This window comes from Stenella coeruleoalba (genome assembly GCF_951394435.1).
Source record: "Stenella coeruleoalba genome assembly, chromosome: 7".
In the NCBI taxonomy this organism is placed as follows: domain Eukaryota; kingdom Metazoa; phylum Chordata; class Mammalia; order Artiodactyla; family Delphinidae; genus Stenella; species Stenella coeruleoalba.
The window spans coordinates 51,490,376-51,517,933 of NC_137153.1; the positions used below are offsets into that span (position 1 = coordinate 51,490,376).

General features: G+C 37.6%; 1 long non-coding RNA gene across 1 annotated transcript in view; it reads right to left on the reverse strand.

Moving 5' to 3' along the window:
- Positions 1-27,558, reverse strand: part of LOC307189361 — a 122,914-nt gene that overhangs the window by 24,475 nt on the left and 70,881 nt on the right. The window contains exons 3-4 of the long non-coding RNA XR_013829168.1: positions 12,983-13,101; positions 1,776-1,937 (exon numbers count right to left, since the gene is read on the reverse strand). This is a non-coding gene — a long non-coding RNA (uncharacterized lncRNA). The remainder of the gene's footprint in view (positions 1-1,775; positions 1,938-12,982; positions 13,102-27,558) is intronic.

Consider the following 27,558-nt stretch of genomic DNA (forward strand, 5'->3'; position numbering starts at 1 on the left):
TAGGATTATTTGTTACACAGTATAATCTCTCCCATTTTGTGTAGATTGGATACAGATCCTAACCAATGGAAATTAGTACAGAGAAGTCGGCTCCTACCATAACAAAAATGTAGTATGATAAAAAAAACTGTGGTGAGAATACTGTCCATGGCACTGGAAGAATGGTGACCCATGTTATGGAGGAGCAGAATATTTGATAAAATGTCATGTACTATAACTCTGAAGGCATACTATACATCTAATAATCGTGGAGAACTAGGGGAGCAAGTTGGAAAACAAAGTGTTAGTAACATGTTTTGGCTGCTATTGGCTCTATATGACAAAGTATTATAGTGTAGAGAAGCTGAAGAAAGAACTAATTGGTTTACAAGTCATAATAAAAAGGAAATAGAAAATTCTCAAATTCAGGGGCTTGTAGTGTTAGAAGAAATGATACTTTTCACACTTAAACAGTAAAATATGTAATTGAGAAATGGTTTTTGAGCAACAAGGCTGATTAAAACTCAGCCTTGCAGCTAACACTAAATTAAGGTTATGGCAACAGTGTTAAAAGCTAGTGTTGAAAGCTCTGAACAGATTCAAGATGTGTATTGGTTTCCTGTTGCTTCTGTAACAAATTACTACAAGCTTGTTGGCTTTAAATAATGTATATTTACTCTTATAGTTCTGATAGTCTTAAATGGGGCTTTCTGGGCTAAAATCCAGGTGTTTCTGGAGGCTCTAGGGGGTAATACATTTTCTTGCCTTCTCCAGCTTCTAAAGGCTGCCTACACTTCTTGGCTTGTGGCTTCCTTCCATTCCCAAAGCCAGGAATGGCCCAATCTTTCTAATATTGCATCACTCTAACTCTGACACTGACTACTTCTGCTTCTAACTTCTGCTTTTAGGGACTCTTGTGATTACCTTGGGCCCACCTGGATAATTTAGGATTCCCTCCCTGTTTTAAGGTCAGCTGATTCACAAACTTAATCCATCTGTAACGTTAATTCCCCTTCACAACATAATATAGCATATTTGCAAGTTTAGGGATTAGGATGTGGACATCTTTCGGGGAACATTATTATACACACGGTAAGACCTAGAAAATGCTTTAAAATCACAAAATTGTTTAGGGAAAACAGATGAAAAGCATGGTTCTGGACATCTGATAGACACAAGATACCCATATTAAAATCAAGAGAGTAAGAGCAAGAGAGAAATAGAGGGAGGCATGGGAGTGAGGAAGCAAAGACACTCAACAAATACGAGTAATTATCTAGAAAGGAACTGTCATGCATTTTTTGTACATGAAGCTGACTGAAATCAAAGAGATAGAAATCCAGTGAAGTTTCTGAGTGAATTATATTGCCAAAAGAATCAGCCTGAACTAAAAGAAAATGTGATAGTTCATGGCTTACAATAATACTGAGGCTTCAATCATTATTGGATCAGATGTAAGGTAAGAAGTGTGCCTAACCCCCAAGGGAGGTGTATTCCCTGACACCCACTTCAAATGTGGCCAAGAAAGATCACAGAAAGGGAGACTCTCCCAGAGGTCAAAGACCATGTAAGTAATGAGCCAAGGAGCCCTTCTTGCTCCAGGAGATGAGGCCTTGATAACATTCACCAGGTGAGGATTCTGACTTGCAATAAACCAGTGATGTGTATGCCTCCCAATTGTACACCTTCCAAATAAGAGTGTTTATTGAAATTATCTAGGTGCCATTTTACCACCGTCTATTGGGTGTCGGGAGGTTGGTGAGTAAGGAGGTCGATGATTTGCCTTTTTAACTTACATGTCTCTGGATCATCAGGAGCCATGTCTGGACCCGGTGACAATGTCTTGCTTCATTCTTGATATAAGATTACCAGAGATTCTAGACTTGATGCTTGATGTTACGACTGGATGGAATTTGGGTTGTCTCTCTTAGGGACCAGAGGGAAAGAGTGTATTTTACCTGTGGAAGAAGGAGAGAGGAGCAAAATTTTGATAACCAAAAGGCAGACTGTGATAGTCATTAGTGCTGCCCATTCTCCTTTCCTTCTACCCATACAGAAGACTATCTTAGCCCTTTTTTGTTGGGCAGGACAATGAGAGTAGGTCTGGACATTGGTCCAACATTTCCAAGTCAGAACACTTAAATGCTGGTGTGAGATGCTCCTGAGTTCTCTTTCCCCCTCACCCACTGGAGTGATCCTAGAAGCATGTGTGAAGATGGAGCTTCCATCAGCTTTCCAGAGCTTCCTGACCAACCCACTTTGGAAAAATAGTATGAGGAATAAATACGCTTGTTATGACTGGGGAGTTATTTGTTACTGTAGCATGAACCTGCCTGTGCTGACTGATACAGAACACAAGGATTTTTCTTTTTTTTCTTTTACTGTGTAAAGGTTTATCCTGAGCTTTCTTCAAATACCCCCTAAGATATTTTAATAAGAATACATGTACAGGCCTTCTATTTACACCCGATTTCAGGAATACACCTATTGGAGAAAGTAATCTACATCTTTGTTGCCTTCTTCACTTATGTAAATTTCAATAAATTTAAATAAATATTTAACAGTGAGATAGAGATAAAGAATTTGTAAGAAAATCAGATTCATTATATCTGGGGTAACCCTGCCCTTCATTGTATCAGTTAGGCAAGGATTTAACGAACATTGATTATTGGCTCAATTTCATTGTGAAAAGGGGGTTTAAGGCTTGCCTCTGTCAGTTAAGCACTTCTGAAGGCTGGGGTAGGAGAGATGGAAAACCAACCCCATCAAGCAGTTCCAGGGTTGGGTCACAAGGGTCAGCACTTAATTATGTTACATACAGAAAGAAAATCACAAATTACCCCAAATCACAGAAATTTAAGTCTATTAACAGACCCAACATGGTGAGGTTAAAGTCAAAAATAGGGAGAGAAGTTATAAAACTTAAGTAATTGGACAATTGCAGCTAAAAAATATGGAGCAGGTGTAGCAAAAAGATGAGAAGGTACAAGATTCTTGTCATGAACGGAGCTGGGGCAAGTGGCTTCTCTGTTATTAGGTGCTAAGCACCTGGTCCAGAAGTGGGCTGGTTCAGGTAATATATAGTTTCAGACACACAGTATCCAAGCTTGGGATGTCATTAAAATAACTATGCTACTCTCTAGTAAAACAGATAAATTTCTACAGTGATTGTTTCAGATTGTCAACTAATATCCTGAAGACTTCTACGATTTCACTAGAAAAGACTGGTATTAATCTAAAATAAAAAATTAACCACAGAGAAACTGAAAGAAGTAGAGGATTGTCAAAAAGAGGAAGGGAAAAGGAGGAGGAAGAAGAAGAAGAGCAGGAGAAGAAAGGAGGAGAGATGGAAAAGGAAAAGAAATGAGTGTTAAAAAATACTAAATGAAAAGAAAAAGCTTCATTAGTTCTGGAGCGTCTAAGGACCACAACAGGCTACTGGGAGAGTCCAGAGAAAGGACCCAAATAGGACTGAGGCAACCAGAAACATAAGAGAGCTTGGGTTTGCTGGTAATGCAGGCAGTGAGATCTGGCCTGGAATGGAATAACCGTATATACTTGCATCAGTGTATCCAGAGCAGAGAAAGCTCAGTAAGAAATATCTCCCAGCTGAGCCAGTACCCACCTTGTCTTTTGGCTCCTATTTTTTCACAGCCAAGAAAATCTCTGGGTGCTGCCGAGCAGTCAAGCACCCCTTCCCATAGATGGGAGGAGGTTTATTACATTTGACACAAAAAGTAAACAAAGGGTTCTGAAGAAAACCTAAGAAAGTATGTTTAGTCCTTTCCAAAGGTGCCAAATCAATCTCCCCTTGAGAAAGCAAGGTAAAATTTAAAAAATAAAAAACAATTCATCTTCTGCTTACTTTGGGTAGGAATTTAAAAGAGTGCCTTGCTTTCCAACCAACATTTTGCCTCATCACTAAAGAGTACAGCAGTCTTAGGACTACACCTGAGGATTTATTTTAAAGCTGGCATAAAGCATTTCATTCCAAACCAATCCCATTTGAAATAAAATTCATTTGAGTTCAAAAACTGAAGAGATGCAAACACAAAGTTGGCATTCCTTTAACATTTTCAAAGATAATAAAAGTAACATAGTGACTGCTTTAACTTAAGTAAGACTGTCAAAATGTTGGTGATATTGCTTTCAGCTGCTTTCCAGGAGCATATCTATTCTGAAATATTTTTCTCAGTTAATTTTTTCTGTTTAATAAAATATTTTAGCATTAAAAGCTCTCCAGTCATGCAGATGTGTTCTTAGGACCATAAAGCTAATATTAAACCTCTCCTGATGACTTAAATCTTCAAAACAGCAGCCACGTTTTGTCGTAATTGCATTCTCACTTGCCCTATGTTCATTTTTACTTGATTCGGCTTGTGCAGTGAAAGAACTGAAGTCAAAAGATGTGCCAAGTATGCTCTCTGGGAACTAGATTTATCACTATGAGCCTCAGTGTGACAGAGAAGAACAAACCTGACTCCATATTGGATCTGTTCTTTTAGCTCTAACCCTTGTGCTCTGTTACCTGTGCTTAGTCATGCTGGCTCTGCACCTTTGTAAAACAATGTTGCCTATAGCCTGAAATATACATGATAGCCCATTCTCAAGGCTCTGACCTTTAAGTGTATAACACTTTTCTATCCATACAGAGATAAAAGTTGCAGAACAAAAAACAATTGTCTTGTTGGAGGTTTATAGGAACGTTTTAACCAGACCTACTTACACAGCTGCAAGAACAAAGGATTCATGCACCAAGAAGTTTGCAAAGACCAGCCACTCCCCCTCCCCTTTTAGTATAAAAGAAGCCTAAATTTTAACTTGGGTAAGATGGTTCTTTGGGACACTAGTCCACCATCTCGATCTGCTATTTCTTGCCCCATCACCTAAATTTGCTATTTCTTGCCCCAACAACTCGTCTCTCGATTTATTGGCCTGTCATGTGGAGAGCAGTACAATCTTGGACTTGGTAACATCAGTTCTTCATCAGCAAAACAGGTATAATAATACCAGTTCTAGCCCCTTCACTCAGTTGTTTAGGAAACACGATGAATCTAGCAAATTCAAATGCTTCAAAAAGAGAAAAGTACAATGGAAATTTAAGGCATGTATTATAATTGGTGTTATTATGATTTCTCTTTTAAGGTATAATTTGTGTGACTGAAACTCCAATGCAAGGGCTCATAAAAGATCTATTGCATGTTCAGGCAAGTTTGTGTGTATCCGGGAAGCCTATGAGGAAGGCATTGCTGGGAGCTCAAGGCTGTCCAGAGAACTAAGACCTTTAAGACACTAAGAAACTCAATTATTCATAACCACTGAGGCAAGAGGGGGTGGCTGGTGATGAAAAAGCTAGTTTGGTGGCTTTCACCAAGGAGAAAGTAGGAAAAATTGCTCTAATCATCTATCAATGCTTCTCAGACTTCAATGTGCTACATATCACCTGAGAATCCCATTAAAATACATATTCTGATTTGGCAGGACTGAGGCAGAGCCCGAGAATCTGCATTTCTAGCAAGCTCTCAGATGATGCCTATACCACTGCTCCATGAACTACCTTTTGAGTGGTTGAAGATCTATTCTAGACTATTCCTAAAGGAAATTTTCACCAGGATCCTAGGGAATCTAGAAGATTAAAATTTTCACTAGTCATTTTAAGGAACTGAGAGCCCAATTTATGGATACACTTCTGCAACATGTTAGAGTGGGTGGGGCATTCTCCACCATAGCACAGGAACAGGGGATTCTGGAGGAGAAGAAATGGTTGACTTGCTAATTCCAGAAAGAGTTGACATTGCTTGACTCCTGATATCAAGCCAGGTGATGACAAGTGGGAATTGCTTATATTGTCAGGGCAAACTATTACTATTCTGTAACACTGAAGCAGCGGACTGTCATGGCCAGTCAAGAGCAAGTGAGACTTTCCAGTGATACCCTGAGGATGGTCATGAAGAGGCATCAGCTGAGGTTCCAATGATACTGGTGAAGGGCAATGAGTAAGAACGTTTCTTGGTATTATTGTGAGCCTGGTGGTCTCAGGCTGATGTCATTTGGGGAAATGTGGGTTATGTGATCATCTACATTTTATTGTTGTTACAATCATCCTTAGAATCAACATCCTTATTTTAAGAGAATGATATCCCTGAGATGGTCATTGGAAATAAAGCATTCCCCAAGCCAGTCCACTTCTGTGGGCAGGTGCACTTTCTCCTGTTTCTTTAGTGTGGGTGAAGCCAGAGAATTAAGTGGGGCACAATTTTTAAATATAAAAATCTTACCTAAGTAGGAAAAACAATGTCTAGCAAGTAGAATATTCAAACAGATGAATGTGATATAGAATTTCAGCATTCTCATAGCAAGAAACAGTTGAGAGAGGGTGAAGGAGAGAGGAGAGAGAAGAGAGAGAGGGAAATAGTGTGAGGGAGGGAGGGAGGGGGAGAGGAAGAGAGAGACAGAGAGAGAGACACAGAGACACAGAGACAGAGGGAAAGAGGTGAAGAATTCAGATGATGAAAAAATCTAAAACAGTAAGCCATGAGAAGTTATCAACCTAGGTGCTTTCCTGTCACATACTTCACCTTCCCAAATGGAATATTCTGTCCTAAGGAAAATGCTCTTTTCTGTTTCTTTGTAACCATACATTATATCCAAGTGGCTTTCTACCATGGTGTCTCAATACACCAAATTGCTAGATCAGTGAAAAAAAAAAGTGGAGTTATATCTTTTTCACAGGAAATTATGCATAAATCTATCTAATCAGTTTGATAGTAAATTTTGCTAATGAATGTGTCCTACACTGAGCATTATTTATTCCTTTAACCAATATTTATTGACTTCTATGTATCCAGCACTGTGCTAGGCATGGGAGTTGCAGGAGTGGACATTAAAGACATTTGCCTGACATCATGAAGATTACAATACAGCAGATATGGGGGGAAAAAAGAAAATAAATAATAACATTATATATGCTATTATGGAAAAAAATAAAGGACCTGAGATAGTAGCAGAATGATGGCTTTTAGGCATGGTGGTCAGAAAAGTTCTCTCTGAGGAGGTAATGGTGACAGAGGACAGGCTAGAGAAGGAGAACAAGGAAACTTTTCTAAGAAAACAGAAGATATTTGTAGAAACTTCAGGCAGGAGATTGGTATGTTCAAAGAAACCCAAAGCAAAGCCAATGTGGTTCGAGATACCCAGTAATATAAGCCAAGGGTATCACAATAAAGGATATGAGGGTTTATTCATTTGCTCTTTAAGGCACTGAATACTTATTTACCACCTAGTCCATCAAATACTCTGTTAGAACAAGACAAACAAGCCCCTATGCAGCTCATGTGCAAGTGGGGGAGATAACCACTCATGATGTGTCATTATAAGTTGATATGGAAGAAGTACTAGAAGCCATTGGAATGTACAGGGAGTGGGGGAAGTGTTTTCCAAGATACTTCTTTTAATATAATTATCCTCATAGTATACAATTATCTTGTGGAAAAACCAGTTATTTTAACTTAAAACAATATATACATTGAAACATTAGATATTTCAAATCATTCAAAAGGTTGAAATTATGCTCCTTACTTCCAATATTTCTACTCCAACTGGGAATATGTGTGAAAAGTTTAAAGGAATGTTAAGATATACTGACCGATTCTTAAATTTTACTCAGCATGAGACCTAGAAATGTCAGCCATTATTTTTAATTCCTCTGTCATTTCACGACTGACCCATTCATTGCACAGTTTACATTTTATGTGCAAATCATCCCATGTGTAACAACAGATTATAAGCCTATCAAGGGCAAGGATTCAGGAGTCTCACCTTCCAAATGACTCAAGACAATGTTTTGAATAAATTAAGGTCCAGATAATTTGATTCATTCAGATTTATAAAATATTTCAAAATATCTCCAAGGTCCTGATAGATCATAACGTGTGATTAACTTGAAAGAACTTTCACTACTTTCTTTTCAAGTTAGGGATTCAGACCCCGGCTATGTTTCAGAGAGAAAGTGACTGCCTAACCACCCACCCTCTGCCTGAGCCTATGGAGGAATGAAAGCCAAACAGTGAAGCTTCCTCCACCAGAAAATCTAATACTAAATCACGCTTCTTTCCATCACCAATGACTTCAGTCATTTTATTCATGCTAATGCAATTAAGTAGAGGCTCTTCAACACCACTTGGCACATAAATTATATGATTCCTGTTACAAATCAAATCCATATATGGAGAATGTTTTTGGGCAAACCTATTTTGAGGACACATTTTGATTGTTAATAATTTTATCAAACAATTTTACCCTTGTATCTGAAGATTTTTTAAGGAATCTAAGTCCAAGGATGATTTTTGTTTTCCTCTAAACTTTAGTCAGAGTAATTCATACATACATGAAGGCAGGAATATTCCTGTATTATTACAAGCAGCATGAACACTCAGTTTGGACTTTGACTGGTCTGAATAAGATAAATAATATGCTTCATCTTTCGAACTTATATTTTTACTAAATACTGTAACTTTTTGCTCAAGCAATTGCATCTTAAAATTTCCATGTAGCCACAGGCAAACTCCTCAGCAAGGTTAAAACGTCTTACATTTTACAAGAAATTTATTTTTTAAAAGTAAGAAATGTGCATGCAAACTGCGGACACTATATATTGACTCTGCTTTTTAGGACATCAAGCAAAGTGAACAACTTTTGGCAAGTATTCTGGCATTTTGATACTACTCATTTGAATTTTGCCATGTTTAACATAGGTCCTAAGACTCCCACAATTCCATAATTGCTGCAGAAACCAAGACTATGGGAAATCAAAGGGCTGTATGATGGTTGTCCTCTCCCCGCCACATCCCCAGCCATTTGAGTTTGCAAAGGCTATTCTTATGCTCAGGGCTAGCAAGTTTAATTTGTCAACTGAGGCAGTCTCAGGTCAGTAGTCATGCTCCAATTGGAGAAGCAATCACTCTGGAACTGTCCTAGCTGAGCAGATAGCTCATGTTCCAAAAAGAACTTCAATATTAACACCTTAGCTCCAGCCCTGGAGTCATCTGCAAAAACTTCCTTGGTCCCCCTTCATTCACTCAATAATTATTTACTGAGCATCTATGATGTGCCAAAGAGTGTATATAGAACACACAGATGAAAACTGATGACCCCTTCTCCCAAGAGGCATGTACTCCAATGGAAAACGATGGTCTATTAATTAATTATTTCATCAATTCAACAAATATTGATTAAGCACTTATTATTTACCAGGCTTGATTCTAGACCCTGAAAACACAGCAGTGAATAAGATTGTCAACGCCTCTGTCTCAGGAAGTTTACTTGTTAATCAAGGTGGACATAGATGGTAAACAAATAAATGAAGTACAAACTCAGATATAGAAAAGTGCCATGAGGAAAATAACAAAGAATGATGTGATGGAGAATGTGGATGGCGTTGCCACTTTAGATTTTAAAAGGGAAGACATCTCTGAATCAGTGATAACTGAGCTGATACCTACTGAAAATGAAGTCATTCTAAAATCCTAGGGTAGCGAGTTCTTGAAAGCAGGTGGACAAAAGAGGGTAGAGTGAAAGAGGAGAAGATATCAATGGGGAGAAACAACATATACAATGAAATGAATATGTAAAATAACAAGACATGTTCTGGGAACCACCAGTGGGTATTGCAAGCCAACAATTAAATGTTGAGCTTTGAGTACCAGGCAAAGAGTTTAGATGGTAGGTGACGGGGAGCCCCTGACTCAAGGGATTTTATGATGGTCCTCTTTCATGCCTTGTCAGCCTGTTCCCTAGTTTTCTGAGATGGCTATAGGTAGATTGACCATATACACATTTCAATTCTTCATGCTAATCCCCCATATACTTTATTCCCTACTATCATATCACACACATATTTTCAAATTAGCACTTTTGCACTAAATTGTAACTATCTGCTTCATTCATTTATTTCCTTGAGGTTAGGGACAATGACAATTTAATTCTGCGTCCCCAATATCTGGCACAGCATTAAGCACATAATATAAGCTCAGCAAATATTTAATGGGAGGGGAATAGAAGAATGGGTGGGTGGCTCAAAGTTCATAAAATCTTTCAATTAGTCTCCAGGGAGGAAATCAAGGTTTTAGCACTATAGCATGGGCAAATAGCATTAAGATGGCTCTGATATTATACTGAGAGTTTCCAATGTTTTTTAAGTCCACAGGCTTATAGGATTAATTGCTCAGCCCCACCCAGCATTGTGATATTGCCCACGTTCAAAGCTTCCTCACTAGCTTTTTTTTTTTTAAACATCTTTATTGGAGTATAATTGCTTTACAATGGTGCGTTAGTTTCTGCTTTATAACAAAGTGAATCAGCTATACATATACATACATCCCCATATCTCCTCCCTCTTGCGTCTCCCTCCCTCCTCACTAGCTTTTGACTAATCTCACTGTTGGTTTTCTCTTGGCTGACCATCAGCTCCCTCTAGAGGAAAGTCTGGAGTCAATACTTAGCCCTACTCATCTTCCTCATGCCTGTTTTCATCTATTTACAGAGACTGAGCAGAGCATCTCTAGCAACCATTCAATGACTGGTTAGATTCCATGTACCATTCTTCAGGAGAGATAAATTCTCAATCTGTAACACATCAGTGTGTTACACACAGACTACTAGTCATTTCTCAGAGTGCCCCCTTCCGTAGATTACCCAGATATGAGAGAGATGGGGAGAGGGGGAGGGAGAGGACAGAGACAAACAAGGATGGAGGAAGGGAGGGAAGGATGGATATATGGATAAAGGGAAGAACAAAGAGATCATGTTTTCTTATTCAGAAGACATATTTTTGTTCATATGGTCACATGTTCATATTTAGAAATCACTGCATATGACACAGTGTTATATAACCCATATGCAGCAAGGTTCCCAGATCACAGGCCTCAGGAATAAACCCACAGCAAACTGTGGATATGCTATGTTGGCTACATCTGGACAGACCAGCAGGGCAGCAAAGACGGCACAATGAACTTCAGAGAAGAGGCAATACTTGAAGAAGTGAACAACATTTCCTGAAGTTCAGACTCCAAATTAGTATTGAGTAATGGCTATTTTTTATCTCTGGATGGAACTGGATAGAGGAGTTCTAGATAGGAAAGAAATATACTCTCAGAGAGAGATAATTGGGTATCAATCTATTTGTGGAATATTAGTTGGAGGTTGAAAGGAAGGAAAGATTTGGTGTGTGACCCTGAGCAGTATTTAACAAAACTGTCTTTCTGTGTAGCCTCCAGGGACTTGTGATGGGTTCCCAGGGAAATAAAAGAGTGAATGAGATGGAAAAACTGCACAATATGGGCAACTTAGAAATATGAGAGGTCACGCCATTCTGCTTTTAGTTTAATAGCCTAGTTTAAAGTAAAAGAAAAGAAAAATGTCTGCTTATCAGGTAAAAAATGATATGACGATAAGAGAGGCAGGTCAAGAGGTGTTCAAAAAAAGTTAATTTCCTTCCTCCCTCCGTCCTTGTCTCATTGCCATCTGGAGGCTAGAGTAACCACACACACACACACACACACACACACACACACACCCCTTCAGAAATAAGACCCTGAGGTGAACAACTACTGCATCTTTGGCCTCATAGAAGCAAACTTGACCAGTGATAATCTCTCCTCAATTGCTTCTCTTAAATAAAGTTTATATTGACCAACAGAATATATGAATGAAAGAATGAATATAACAACGATTTAGTAAATTTCTATTTAAATCTGTACTTGATATTCTAAGACATCTTACTTATTTAATCCTTATCACACTTATAAAAAAGGAATTCTTATCTTCTTTCAGAGATGTGGAAACTGAAGCTTATAAAAGTAAGTGGCTTGCCTAAGATCCCAACAGAGGAACTACAGAGTTGAGATTTAAACCCAGACGATTTGATCTTAAGTCCACCTCCTTTTCCTTTGTAACAAAGCTTCAATGTACGGCTGTTTTCACTCAGCCACAGCATCAAGTCTAGTCATTAAACACAAAGTTAGCTGCAAGAGTTATCAGGCTTTGTTGGATAGCTAATCTAAGATCCATTCCCAAACATGTCTCAGAATATTTGAAGCCAGGAATGGCCATATGCCTGAATTCTACCCAGTGATTTGTAAGTGGAAGTTTGCTGGGGTAATCTGGAAAACTTTGCTTTATGATAAAAGAAGCTTACTTCTCCAGCAGTACATCTGCCCCTCTACATCCTGCATGAATATAGGCATGAAGCCTGGAGCAACAATAACCATCCAATGACTATCAGGAAAAGGTAAAGAAAAATGCAGAGACGCTGCCTCTGACACTGAGCTGCTCAAACAACAAAGAGTAGCCACCTACATCCTGAGTCCCTGCTATGTGAGAAAAGCAAACTATTTGTTTAAGGAACTGTTAATTGTTATCCTTGTAATTACAGGTTAAAAAAACAATGGATACAGAAGAATGTCTAAAACAATGTCTCTAAAGTATCCAGATTAGTGAGATGACAGAGAAAAACAACTTTAATCTTATTATAATAAACATCTATCCTTGCATAAAAAGCATATTTCCAAAGTCATAATTTCCTGCTCTTAAAAAGATCAAATATCATCCATGTTTAGTTGATCCTAAACTCTGAGTGACAAAGAAAATTTTTATGAAAATTGATTTATTAAGATAAAGACATTTACCCTGATTTTTCTAAACAGCATCTAGCACATGGGTGATGCTCAATAAAGACTGAGAGCTAAAAGCTACATATCTTATTAGCAACATTTCTCAGTACTATGATTTGGAAAAAGTTTTTTCTTTCGCGCAAATCAATATGATGAAGAATCAGGCAGCAGGTGGAGGATGTAAAAATGAATCATTTTTCAATAACTTCTTTTAGTGTGGAAGGTTTCACATGTCTAGACATATTTTGCTATTGAATACCACACTGATATTTAAGGGGTTGTTTTTCCCTATTGCACACAAAATTACCCTAATTACAGCAAAACATTTTGCTCACATGCTGTCAATCCCAGGCAAAGAGTGAAGTCCATCTGTGTCCTTCTCTGTAGCTCCAGCCAGTACATCCAGCATGCCACCTCAGTCATTAGGTATGGGATGAGCAATATGATGTCTTCTCTATGGTTTGAAGATAAACATCAAATTTCTTTTATTTTTCGAATTGAGTGGAAACATTACAAATTTCCCACATGGCATTTTATTAGAAGTTTCACCTATTGCTTAGTAATAAAAATGTAAAAAATAACAAGTAACAAAATTTTGACTTAAAAATTAATATTTAGTGAGACAAGAATTTGAAAGCACTTTCATGTTCATGGTTTCTTTATCATTCTCAGGTAATTGGGTGTCAATGACTTGTAGACTTACATCCATGTCATGTTTGAAAAATTTTCAGAAAAGATAAACCCAGCAGGATGAGAAAGCCCAGATACATAATCATATTGGGGATGCACCTGGAGCTGAGGAGACAAGGGAAGACAGAGCAAAGGACTAGAAGACCTACTTGGCTTGGATGACAAGAGTCACCTGGGTAGGACAATTGTAATTGCTCAGATCAAATGATTCTGAAAATGATTTCAAGTATGTTTGATACAGCTCATGAGATGTTCCCCAATACATAAGCTCACCATTCTGATATATGTGAAAAGATAATCTTCATTAGCAAAAAGGAAGAAATCAGATTTCAAAGTTTCCAACAGGTCACAACATTGCTATTGAACACCCACTGTCATCACCTCACTTTTCTCCATCACACTTCATTAACCCTTGATCCATGTTTGCAATTACTTCAAATAAGGATAGAATTCTATTCTGGGTTGTTTGTGGGTGAATAGGTTGCTTGCCTTTTCTCTCATGCCTAGTGGGATTAGGCAATTTGATATTTTGACTTGTCCAAGCAGTATTTGATGCTAGTCTGCTCTTTCCCTAACCAAATCACTGCTACCTCTCATTTGAGGCAATGTATTCCAACGACTCATTGCCAAAATGGTAGTAATTTCACTGGTGCAGACCACTGACATGCAGGCTGGGCTGTGCTGGCTTTCCTGCAGAAAAGATTTTCTGGAATAATAGAAAGTGTTTGGGACTTGGTATTATCATATGCCTTGGGTTTAAACCCTAACTCTGAAACTTACCAGGTGTATGAATACAGGGGAAGTACTTCACCTCTTTGAACCTTCCTCTCCCATTTATAACTGGGATCTTGATCCCTAACTCACAGGACTATTAAAAGGTTGAACGAGACGGTTTGTTGCAGAGACTTAGAGTAGCTTTAAAATAAACTTTTACTGAATCTGAGCTGTTTCGCTTTCCAGTAACACTGAAACAAACATCAGGAACCCAGTAACTTCCTAGCATCCAGAAACGTAAATGTACCATGCATGAGAATACAGATGCTTTTATGTGTATATATGCACTGTTACAAAAAACAAATGCCACATATCCACCTAATAGGACTGGAATGACTGACAGATAGCATCGACCTTCTCCCAGGAAATCACAGATTTTCAAAACAAGCACTTTTTAAAATTACATAAGTATACAGCATGAATCAGAAAAGCATGAGGCTGTGTTTGCTTGTTTTATCAATGGTTCATTTTCCATAGCTTCCATCTTCCTTTTATTGCTCGGCCAGCTATTTCCCTCCATAGAAGATGAAGGCTATTGGGATGTTTGTTATAACTGTGTGCTTAAGGTTCTTTGGCAGATCACATGCTTTACTTAATTAAATAATGTTCCAATTAATTGATTTGTTTGTAGACATTCTTAATTTAGTAAACGCTGAGCAGAATGCTAAAAATACCATTATATTTCTGACAGAGGCACCACTAAAGTCTGATAATTGATAGCTTTGCTGTTTTCTCTGATGGCCTGAAAAGCTTTTAAAGCTAAATTCTGTAATCATGTTCATCTTTGGAAATTAGTTTCGTGAAACCACACATTTAGTTCTTGCTGAGAAATCTCATTTTAGTCATTTTAACATAATTTATAATGCATAAACTAAATTAGCTTTTGTAGCTAAGCCAGCACATTTTTCTTTAATTTTTATCTCATCCTAATATATTTTTGACCTTGAAAACTGTAATGTCTGTTGGATATTGAAGCCTCTGAACAAAAGAAAATCATTTCCATTCCATCACTATGGTTACACTTTCTTCGCTCTCCAGCACTGAACAGTGCTGAAAGTGTTGAATCTGGATTCCTCAGGAGGGCAAGGGGAACTTCATGTAATATCATTTAGTTCTGATTAAATAAACACATATACATAATGGAACCCAGGAAAGTAGCAAATTATTTCACTCTGTTTACATTGCATATGATATGACTTATGGTAAGGGGCAATATATCACCCAATGTTATTTTCTTCAGGTTCTGTTGTGTGTGGTTTTTCCCCAGGCAGTCACACATACATATTCGTCATAGAAAACACAGCCAAAATGCCAGGCAGCTCCTAACACCTCCAGTACTCCAGAAGTCAAAGCGTTTTCAACCCTTTCTAAAAACAGAGAACTTCAAGTGTGAATCATACAGTTCCCTGTCCACGAGAGATGTGTTTCACATGGCTTGTGACCTCTCCCACCATCCTAAAATGGCTCTGGCTGCCCTACAAAAGCAAGATAAGGAATTGGTCATTCAAATAAACATTATACCTGCTGCCTCTGATAGAAAAAATATACTCTCTTTACAATATACTCTTTTGAATTTCTTTTATTACATAGCTGGTTCGCCATGTCAACTACAAAAGGTTTTCTGTATTTTCTTCTCCTTAGTAGTTCATGTGTCAAAGGTATCTTGAAGAAAACTGTTGGCAATAGTCAAGGTCTTCAAGTGGCCATAACATTTAAAAGAGTATATCCAATCAGTAGCGTGGCAAATTATATCCGTATAAATGCAAATGAATGTCTCATTTCTAAAATTCATACGCACACAGATTTCTAGCTACCTTGATTGGGTTGTGCAAAAGCAATGAAGAACTATTAATTTCAGCAACAAATGATAAAAAAAGAAAAGTGAGGTGAGGGGAGGAAACATTTGACAATATGCAGAGGCTCAGTGTAGGAGAGAAATCTGCATCTTCAATAGCCTTCAGGTACAGGGACCACCATAATCATCTCTGTGGCCTGCCATAGGGCTTGCCCATAGTGAATAGGCATTAAATGTTTGTGGTATGGAAGGATAGGTGGATGATACAAAGGGCTGTTTTATAAGACTTAAAGAATCTTTGATGGTGGGATACAACACACTGACGCGTGGATAGATTAGGTGAAAGGCAGAACCCTATATAACTTATGGTTCCAAATAAGAGAAGGCTGTCAGACAAGGTCATAGAGGGGGTTTCACCCAGGACAGGATAACAACAAGCTGAAGCTAGAGAGGGCAGCTTGTGTATGGCAAATGCCATGTGGTTAGCTAGCTTTCCTGGACTCCCTGTGGACTGGCTAATTTAAATGATTTTGTGGACTCCAGGGCATAGGGGTTAATGATCTGATACCTGGCCTCTGGGTAATTAGGGCTGGTGCATAGTGGCCTAGTGGCCCACAGTGTAAGAACCCGATAAGGAAAGCTGATTAATCAGCTGCTCAAGGAGGGGGACTGACTCACCGGTAGCTGGGATCTCAAAACTGGATCAAGATAGGATTTTTCTTTTTAAACTCTGTTATGTTCACCTGCCCTTAGAAGGAGAGAACTCATTCGAAATTCAGGAAAGAATTCTGTGATATTTAAAAGCAACTAAAAGAAATCCATATTGGAAAAGAAGAAGTAAAATTGTCCCTGTTTGCAGAGGACATGATACTATACACAGAAAATCCTAAAGATGCTACCAGAAAACTACTAGAACTCATCAATGAATTCAGTAAAGTTGCAGGATATAAAGTTAATACATAGAAATCTCTACAACTGTGCCTTTATTTCTGTTTTGTAAATAAGTTCATTTGTAACATTTTTTAAAGATTCCACATATAAGTGATACCATATGATATTTGTCTTTATGTGTCTGATTTACTTCACTCAGTATGACAATCTCTAGGTCCATCCATGTTGCTTCAAATAGCATTATTTCATTCTTTTTCATGGCTAAGTAATATTATATTGTATATACATACCACATCTTCTTTAACCATTTGTCTGTCAATGGACATTTATGTTGCTTCCATGTCTTGGCTATTGTAAACAGTGCTGCAATGAACATTGGGGTACATGTATCTTTTCAAATTATGGTTTTCTCTGGGTATATGCCCAGGAGTTGGATTGCTGGATTATGTGGTAGCTCTATTTTTAGTTTTTTAAGGAATCTCCATACTGTTCTCCACAGAAATAGAGTCACAGATGTAGAAAAAAGTCTTATGGTTAACAAGGAGGAAAGGGGGAGGAGGGATAAGTTGGAAGATTGGGACTGACATATACACACTACTATATATAAAATAGATAACTAATGAGGACCTGCTATATAGCACAGGGAACTCTACTCAATACTTTAATGACCTATATGGGAAAAGAATCTAAAAAATAGTGGATATATGTATAACGAATTCACTTTGCTGTACAGCAGAAACTAACACAACACTGTAAATCAACTATACTCCAATAAAAATTTAAAAAAAGAAACCTCTTGTATTTCTATACACTAACAGTGAAAGATCAGAAAGAGAAATTAAGGAAACAATCCCATTTACCATCACATCAAAAAGAATAAAATACCTAGGAATAAACTTACTTAAGGAGACAAAAGACCTATACTCTGAAAATTATAAGATGTTGATGAAAGAAATCAAAGATTACACAAACAGATGGAAAGATATACCATGTTCTTGGATTGGAAGAATCAATATTGTCAAAATGACTCTACTATCCAAGGAGATCTACAGATTCAATGCAATCCCTATAAAATTATCAATGGCATTTTTCACAGAAGTAGAACAAAAATTTTAGAATTTGTATTGCAGTGCAAAAGACCACAAATAGCCAAAGCAATCCTGAGAAAGAAAAACAGAGCTGGAGGGATCAGGCTCCCTGACTTTATACTACACAACAAAGCTACAGTAATCAAAACTGTATGGTACTGGCACAAAAGCAGAAATATAGATCAATGGAACAGGATAGAAAGTCCATATATAAACCCACACACCTACAGTCAATTAATCTACAATAAAGGAGGCAAGAATATAAAGCGGAGAAAATAAGTGGTGCTGGGAAAACTGGACAGCTACATGCAAAAGAATGAAGTTAGAACATTCTCTAACACCATATGCAAAAATAAACTCAAAATGGATTAAAGACCTAAATATAAGACTGGGTACTATAAAACTCTTAGTGGAAAATGTAGGCAGAACACTTTTTGACGTAAATTGCAGCAATATCTTTTTGGATCCACCTCCTAGAGTAACAAAAATTAAAAAAAAAAAAACAAATGGGAACTAATTAAACTTAAAAGCTTTTGTACAGCAAAGGAAACCATAAACAAAACAAAAAGACAACCTTCACAATGGGAGAAAATATTTGCAAATGAAGTGACTGACAAGGGATTAATCTCCAAAACATACAAATAGCTCATGCAGCTCAATATTAAAAAAACAAACAACCCAATCAAAAAGTGGGCAGAAGACCTAAACAGACATTTCTCCAAAGAAGACATACAGATGGCCAAGAGGCACATGAAAAGCTGCTCAACATCACTAATTATTACAGAAATGCAAATCAAAACTACAATGAGGTATCACCTCACACTAGTCAGAATGGACATCATAAAAAAGTCTACAAACAATAAATGCTGGAGAGGGTGTGGAGAAAAGGGAACCCTCCTACACTGTTGGTGGGAATGTAAATTGGTACAAACACTATGGAGAACAGTATGGAGGTTCCTTAAAATACTAAAAATAGAGCTACCACATGATACCAGCAATCCCACTCCTGGGCATGTACCGAGAGAAAACCATAATTCAAAAAGATACATGCACTCCAATGTTCAATGCAGCACTGTTCACAATAGCCAAGACATGGAAGCAACCTAAATGTACATCAACAGAGGAATGGATAAAGAAGATGTGGTACATATATACAATGGAACATTACTCAGCCATATAAATGAATGAAATAATGCCATTTGCAGCAACATGGACCTAGAGATTGTCACACTGAGTGAAGTAAGTCAGACAGAGAAAGACAAATATCATGGGATATCACTTATATGTGGAATCTAAAGAAAAAGGGTACAAATGAACTTATTTACAAAGCAGAAACAGACTCACAGACTTTGGAAGCAAACTTATGGTTACCAAAGGGGAAAGGTGGCAAGCAGGGATATATTAGGCATTTGGGATTAACATATACTCATTACAACATGTAAAATAGGTAATCAACAAGGATTGTTCCCTACGGTATAGCACAGGGAACTCTACTCAGTATTCTCTAATAACCTATATGGGAAAAGAATATGAAATAGAATAGATATATGTATATGTAAAACTGAATCACTTTGCTGTACAGCTGAAACTAACACAACATTATAAATCAACTTTACTCCTATATAAAACAAAAATTAAATTAAAAAAATAAAAATAAAATCCACTAAAATGTCAATGAAGTGTGACAGGGCATGTTTACCAAAAGGTAACCTGATCCTTACTCATGCTAACTATAAACAGAATTCCAAAATAATTTATTTGAAGTCTTTTGGCAGGATGATCAAGTTTTCATAACTTAGTTTTGGTGAGCAAAAGACCCCAAAAGGCAGCTCACAAATGCTTTCCATATTTTTAATAGCCTCAAATGTTTTCCCATAATCTTTTGGGTCAATTCTGCACATGGGCTGGAACGTGTATATATTTAAAGCAAATGTAGCTGGAAATGTCCAAGTTCCGGAGAGACTGCCATCATATAGCATGATGCACCAGAGGCAGAAGTCAAAAGCCTGCTGTGGCAGGCAGAATAATAGTCACCCAGAGATGTCCCTGCTCAAATCCTCATGGCAAAGGGGAAATCAAGGTTGCAGCTAGAATTAAGGTTGACAATCAACTTAATTTAAAAATAGAGATGTTTATCCAGGTGGGCCCAGTGTAGTCACAAGGGTTCTTAAAAAGAAGAGGGAAGGAGAAGGGGAGGTCAAAGTGATGAGATGTGAGGGCTCAACCTCCATTGTTGGCTTTGAAGAAGGAGGGAGGGGGCCATGGCTTAAGGAGTGTGTGCAGATTCTAGAGGCTGAAAAGGCAAGGGAATGGGTTTTCCCCTTGAGCTTCCAGAATGAAGCACTGCCCTGTAGACATCTTGATTTTAACCCAGTGAGACTCATGTTGGACTTTTGACCTACAGAATTATAAGATAATAAATTTGTGGTTTTAGAAGCCACTGCATTTGTGATAATTTGTTACAGCAGCAAATAGGAAACTAATGACCATCCAAACTCCCAAAGCATAAAACCACCACTTCCTTTTTTCCAGATTTTCTTCACGCCAAATTTTGTTTACCAAAGAAGCAAAACCTCAATGATTCGTCCAGGGACAGCTGATTTTTGCTTCTGTTGAAATATTTGCATGTTTCATATATCCAGCTGTCCCTCAGTATCCATGGGAAATGGGTTCCAAGACCACCTGAAAATACCAAAATTCACAGATGCTCAAGTCCCTTATATAAAATGGCATAGTATTTGCATATAACCTATTCACATCCTCCTATACTTTAAATCGTCTCTAGATTACTTACAATACCTAATACAATGTAAATACTATATAAATAGTTGCCAGCATGTGGAAAATTCAAGTTTTGCTTTTTGGAACTTTCTGGATTTGTTTTTTTTTTTCCGAGTATTTTTGATCCAAGTTTGGTTGAATCCCAGGTGTGAAATCTGTAGATACGGACACGTAGGGCCAAATGTAATTCATGACAACCTTGTTCTGAAAGCATTTCTGTTCATGTACCATCCTTTATTCTCAATATTAACTCTCTTTCAATATTTATATTTAAAAATAAAACCTAATCTATTTTGATTTTTTAAAAAGTGACACTGGAACAGAAGAAACTTGTTTCTCAGACCACAGTAATTGACTTTGAGGACTTCAACTCTAATGCCATATAATATTCGAGGAAGAGAGCCATGTGTTCTGTATGTTAAAGTACAGGAATACCTCATTTTATTGTGCTTCACAAATATTGCACTTTTTTTTCACAAATTGAAGGTCTGTGGCAACCCTGCATTGAACAAATCTATTGCTGTCACTTTTCCAACAGCATTTGCTCACTTCTTGTCTCTGTGTCACGCATTGGTAATTCTTGCAGTATTTCAAACCCTCCACTAGCCAAAAGATTACAACTACAGAAAGTTCAGTGATGGTTAGCATTTTTCAGAAATAAAGTACTTTTAAATTAAGGTATATACATTTTTTAGAAATAAATGCTATTGCACACTTCATAGACTACAGTATAGTGGAAACATAACTTTTACATGCACTGGGAAACCACAAACATTTCTGTGAGTCACTTTATTGCGATATTCACTTTATTGCAGTGGTCTGAACTGACTGCAATAGCTTTGAGGTATGCCTGTAATAATTAATTATTTTACTTTCCTTCTTTGTATTCATTCTTGTACACTCAAAAGAATACACCTAAAACTAAACCCCTCAAAAGTGGAGGATACCAGAATTTACAATGTGTTTTGAATGGAACACATTGAATAGTAAAGCAGAAGTGGTTTCAAGGTCAGGGTTAAAGAGTTAATGGGACATAACAGTGGCTAGAAATATGCAAGGTGGCTATGTTGTCATAGCATGAATCCTTCACGGGCAGGCATTTCTCTAAACTGGTTACCAGGTTTATGGGTAAATATCAAGAAGTGCATAATCTAGAGAGCAGATCACTGAGCGGAGAGTGAGATCCAACTGCACGTCGATGCCAGCTTCACTCCTGAGTAACCATGGGCAGTTTTCAAGTAACCTCCCTCTGTTTCTGTGTGACCTTCCTCTGTTTCTACAGCTAAATCAAAATGCTTCTATACCTTGCAGGGATACTCTAGTTCCTTTACTTTCCACTTGTTTCCCATAATGGAGTTTTGACTCTTTGATCTGTCTCTCCTGCTTTTTTCCTTTCTGAGTTCAAAAAGCTGGAGTATCTGATTTCCCTCTCTTTTTTCTCTCTTATCCTTCTAATCTGATTTTTAAATGTCAGTTTCAGTCAAGGATATTTCCATTTTCATCTTGGGCTTGTCTTCATTTTCTTTTTTCTTGAGAGGAAAGTTTCTTTAAAAATCTACTTTATTACTGTTGTTTACTTTTGTTGTTGTTTTTAATAACAAAACTTTATATCTCAGAGGAAGTAGCAATAATAAATCTCTAGAGGCATATTTAGTCCTTCTTTCAGCATCTTTTCACCGAATGCTTACTTCATGATAAACTTTAGGGAGGAAAGATTAAAAAGATGAATAAGGCAGTCCCTACCCACAAGAAATTCACCAACTAATAAATAAGAAAACAACTATATTGTAGAAAATAAATAATGTGATCATCAATTCCTGAAGGACATGATATGATATATGATATGATATGATACGATATGATATGATATGATATGATATGGGATGATGCTTTCCCTCTCCTTTCTTACCATCATTTTTGGACACCAAAGATAAGTACACCTCAGCACAAATTCCCTCAGTTGAAAGAGATGGGTAAACAAGCAGGTACCAATCTCATCAGTGGCCCACAAATACCCAAACTTCAAATACTTCATGAGAAAGGAGAAGAAGGAGTACTAAAGCATGATAAGTGATCTCTCCAGACCGTTCTCAGGACTCTCACAATCTCAAAGCACCCTTCGAAGTTAATGAAAATTCTGCCCAGGAGAAAAAACATGAAGAGGTTGATATATGGAAAAAAGTGAATTCTGACTGCTGGAACCTTCGATTGATAGAGAAACTTTCTCCACTTCACAATGAAAGAAAATGTTTTTTAGATCCTAGAGAATCATCATCTATAACTTTATTCCCAACGCTAAGCCGTTCCTCTCTCCCTGCATTTTTTTCTTCAATTTTTCTCCTAGACAAGTAGGCTAATCATCTCAAGTCCATCTTCAGTTCCTCTCTTTATCTCACACTACTCTTTCAATTTGTCACTAACTGAAACTGATTCTACCTTAGCAATATTCAAACTTATCCCCTCCTTTTAACTGCTGAATACAGTTTCTCTGTATGGATGTAACACAATTTATCTGTTCTCTTGTTGGTGGCCATTTGAGTTGTTTCAGTTTTTGGTGATCATTAATATAGCTGCTATGAATAATTTTATACAAATTGTACAAAAGTCTTTTTGTGGACATACACTTTTATTTATCGTTGGTAAATACCTAGTAGTTATTTGATCATAAGGTGAGTAGTATGTTTTGATTTATAAGAAACTTCCAGATTCCAAATTGGTAGTACCATTTTGCACTCTTATTAGCAATTCACGAGAATTCTATTTGCTTCATATCCTGGCCAACTTTTAGTATTGTCAGGCTTTTAAAATTTAAGCCATTCTAGAAGTATAGTGATACTTTAATATTAATTTGCATTTTCTTATGACCACTAATGTGCAGTTTTTCAAGTGCTTATTAGTAATTTGTATACGTTCCTTTTCAAAGTATCCAATTTACCTATTTGTTATTGAGATGTTGTCTTATTGTTGAAGGTGTTCTTTATATAGTCTGCATACAAGTCCTTTGTCACACTTTGTATTGTGAATATTTGTTCCCATGCTTACCTATTCATTTTCTCAATAAACACTTTCAATGAGCTGACGTTTATAATTTTTAAGAGCAATGCATCAATTTTTTATTTTATGGTCAGTGTTTTCTAAGATCACTTTACCCAGTGGTCCCCAGCCTTTTTGGCACCAGGGACCGGTTTCGTGGAAGACAATTTTTCCACGGAACAGGGCGGGGTGGATGGTTTCGGGATGATTTAAGTGCATTACATTTATTGTGCACTTTATTTCTATTATTATTACATTGTAATATATAATGAAATAATTATACAACTCACCATAATGCAGAATCAGTGGGAGCCCTGAGCTTGTTTTCCTGCAACTAGATGGTCCCATCTGGGGGTGACGGGAGACAGTGACACCCGAAGTGTGTGACTTATGTCCAGTCTACTCCGTAATCTTGTTTCGGTTGCTGTCACTGCAGAAAACCCTGCTTCACAAAAATAGGATGTTGGAAATGGAAGCAGGCTTTTCAGTGCTTCTGTGGCAATCTCAGGATATTCTGCCTTGACATTAATCCAGAACGTATGGAGATCTGAAGTCGTCTCACACATACTTTTAAGGCCACCATCAATTGTGATCTTAAGCAGATGATTCTCTTCTAGCATGGACAAAGCCGATTCACCTGGCTTATTCACAAATGGGTCGCGGATCCATTCCTTCCCAGCTCAGGGGTTTTTTGTGGTTGGGAAGTAATGCTCAAACTCTTCTGAAAGCTAAGATAGGTGATCATGCACCAGCTGGGAGAAAGAAGGCCCTGGCTCAGTCTCTTTCAAAATCTCTGCTAATGTTTGAAACATGTCAAAAATCCTAATGTTCACTCGTTGCCCCCACAATTCCAATTTGGCTTTGAATGCAGCCACTTTATCTGCCAACTTGAACACAGTTGTCGTTCTCCCCTGAAACGACAGATTGAGTTCACTGAGCAGGTTGAATATGTCACACAAGTAAGCAAGTTTTGCAACCCATTCTGTGTCACTGAAATGTGCTGCCAGTGGTGACTGTTTTTCTAAAAGAAATCTCTGGAGTGGCTCTCATAACTCAAAAACTCTGGCCAGTGATCTACCCTTAGAAAGCCATCTCACTTCTGTGTATAAGAGAAGACGTGTGTGCTCTGCGTCCATCTCCTCACAGAGCTGCGCGAACAGACGTGAGTTAAGGGCATGTACTTTAATGTTGATAATTTTAATCACATCCTGCAAAACACTGTTAAGGTCAGGTGACATTTTTCGGCTAGCCAGCATTTCTCTATGGATGACACAGTGTGTAGACTCACATTCAGAAGCGACCTCTTTGACCTGAGTAGTGAAACCAGAAAGCCATCCAGTCATAGCAGCCGCTCCGTCCGTGCATATACCGACACAAAATGATTCATTCAGTTTTCCTGATACGTAATCATTCAAAGACTTGAATAGTTCTGCAGCTGTGGTGTTGGTTGGCAACAGAAGTGCACATAACATATACTCATGCACATCCTCCTGAAAAATATATTGCACAAAAACAAGCATTGTTGCCTTGTTGTCGACATTGGTAGACCCGTCAACCTGGATTGCGTGCCACGGTGACTCATTAATCCTCTCTAACAATTGCGCCTCAATATCCTCTGCTATTTCTTCAATTTGTTTAGTTATGGTACTAGCCAAAAGAGGAATACATGCCACCTTTTGAACTGCAGCCTCTCCTAAAAGTTCACGATAAATGTCCTTAGCAGCAGGCAAGATCAACTCTTCACCAATAGTAAAAGGCTTCTTAGCTTTAGCAATGCGGTTAGCCGCTAAGAATGATGCTCTCACTGCAGACACATTTGATGAAGTGGTGGCCTTCAGTAATTGCTTCTGTTCTTCGTGTTCACATTTTTTTCTTTTGAGAAACTCCAAAGTCTTGTCTTTTAATGCAGGGTGTTTGGTCTCCATCTGGCGAAGCACTTTGGAAGGTTTCACGGCTTTGTTGGATAGCAGTTGCCACATATTATACAAAGCAGACTTTGAAAATGTGAATCACCTGTTGCAATGAACCCGTAATTTAAGTAGGACTCTTGGTATTTTCTTTTAAATGTAGCTTTTTTTTGTTGGCAGTCTTAGAGTCTTCTGCTGTCTCATCATTGGGTCTTTCCCCCTATTCAAAGAAGCTCTCCAGCAATGTTTGTGTTTTACTCATTTTGGCTACCAAAATGTGTGCTTACCAAAACTGTGACTGAGACAAGCGCACAGTGCGCAGTGTGGGAAAGAGGCACGGATGGAAATGGTAAATAAAATAATGGGCAGGTCATGAGAGTACTAAAATAAGTGTCGGATTCTGACTTAAAGCCTGACACCAGATGCAGCTTGTCACTTACCACTCACTGATAGGGTTTTGATATGTCTGCAAGCAACTGATTATGGTCTCTGTGCAGTCAAACCTCTCTGCTAATGATAATCTGTATTTGCAGCTGCTTCCCAGCGCTAGCATCACCGCCTCAGCTCTACCTCAGATCATCAGGCATTAGATTCTCATAAGGAGCGTGCAACCTAGATCCGTCGCATGCGCAGTTCACAGTAGGGTTCGCGCTCCTATGAGAACCTAATGCCGCCGCTGATCTGACAGGAGGCGGAGCTCAGGCGGTAATGCGAGTGATGGGGAGTGGCTGTAAATACAGATGAAGCTTTACTCACTTGCCCACCGCTCACCTCCTGCTGTGTGGCCCAGTTCCTAACAGGCCACGGACCACTACCCGTCCATGGCCCAGGAGTTGGGGACCCCTGACTTTACCCATCCCAGGGTTATGAAAACATTGCATTAAGCTTCTGAATCAGATTCACAGATATGAATTTGCTCTAATGTTTACTGACTTTTATTTATTATTGTATATTTATTTCATTCCTATATTTCCCATTCTTTTCCTTATAACTTTGTTTTTCCCATTTTTCAAAATAACTCATGCTTGTTGTAAAAGGTGAACAATGTAAAAATTCATAAAAAGTAATAATTGCTCTTCTTCCTACTCCACAAAGAAAATGGTTAACCACTTAGTATATATTTTTATTTGTATATTTAGTTTATATGCTTTACTTCTAGACACATAAAACATGTCCTGTTGATATTATTTTATATATTCACATAGGTATGTGTATGGACACAGAACTATTTATTTATTTATGAACACTTAATATGGTATCTACCCTCTCACACATTTTGAAGTGCACAATATTGTTAACAATAGACACAATGTTGTACAGCACATCTCTCGGACTGATTTATCTTGTATAACTGCTTTTAGTACTATATAATTTAAAAGTAATAACAAATATAACACTGAAGGATTGAAGGTCTCTTTTATACTATTATCATCAGAACTGGATGCCATTTTGAATTTTACAGATATTTTTATTTGTGTATGATTTTGTACATAAAATATTAAACTATGGTTATACTTCCATTCAGGGCTAAGGCCTAAACAGTAGCCCATGTGTTGAAGGGCATCGTGATACCCATGAAAAAATAAGTTGTCCTGTAGTATTTGAAAGTTGACAATTATGAAAATGGTGAAGGATGAAGAGAGATGGCTGGTATAAAATGTAAAGAAATCTTAACATTTCTTATAACAAGTGTCTTTATGAGTGAGAAGAAAGAACTTATAAATAATATAGCCATGAGCAAGTCAACCCATCTTTCTTTCATAGCTATAAATGTCATAATAGATTGGCGCTCTGCCTCTACTCTTATATATTCAATGTATATTTTTTCCTCCTTTATTCTTTGGGACTGAAATTACTTTAGAGGGTAGTTAGAGAAAATTGAGAGTGTTTCGGAATGTGTAGGAATAAAAAGTTCAGACTGCAGTGAAAACTTTAATAACTTGTGAATTATG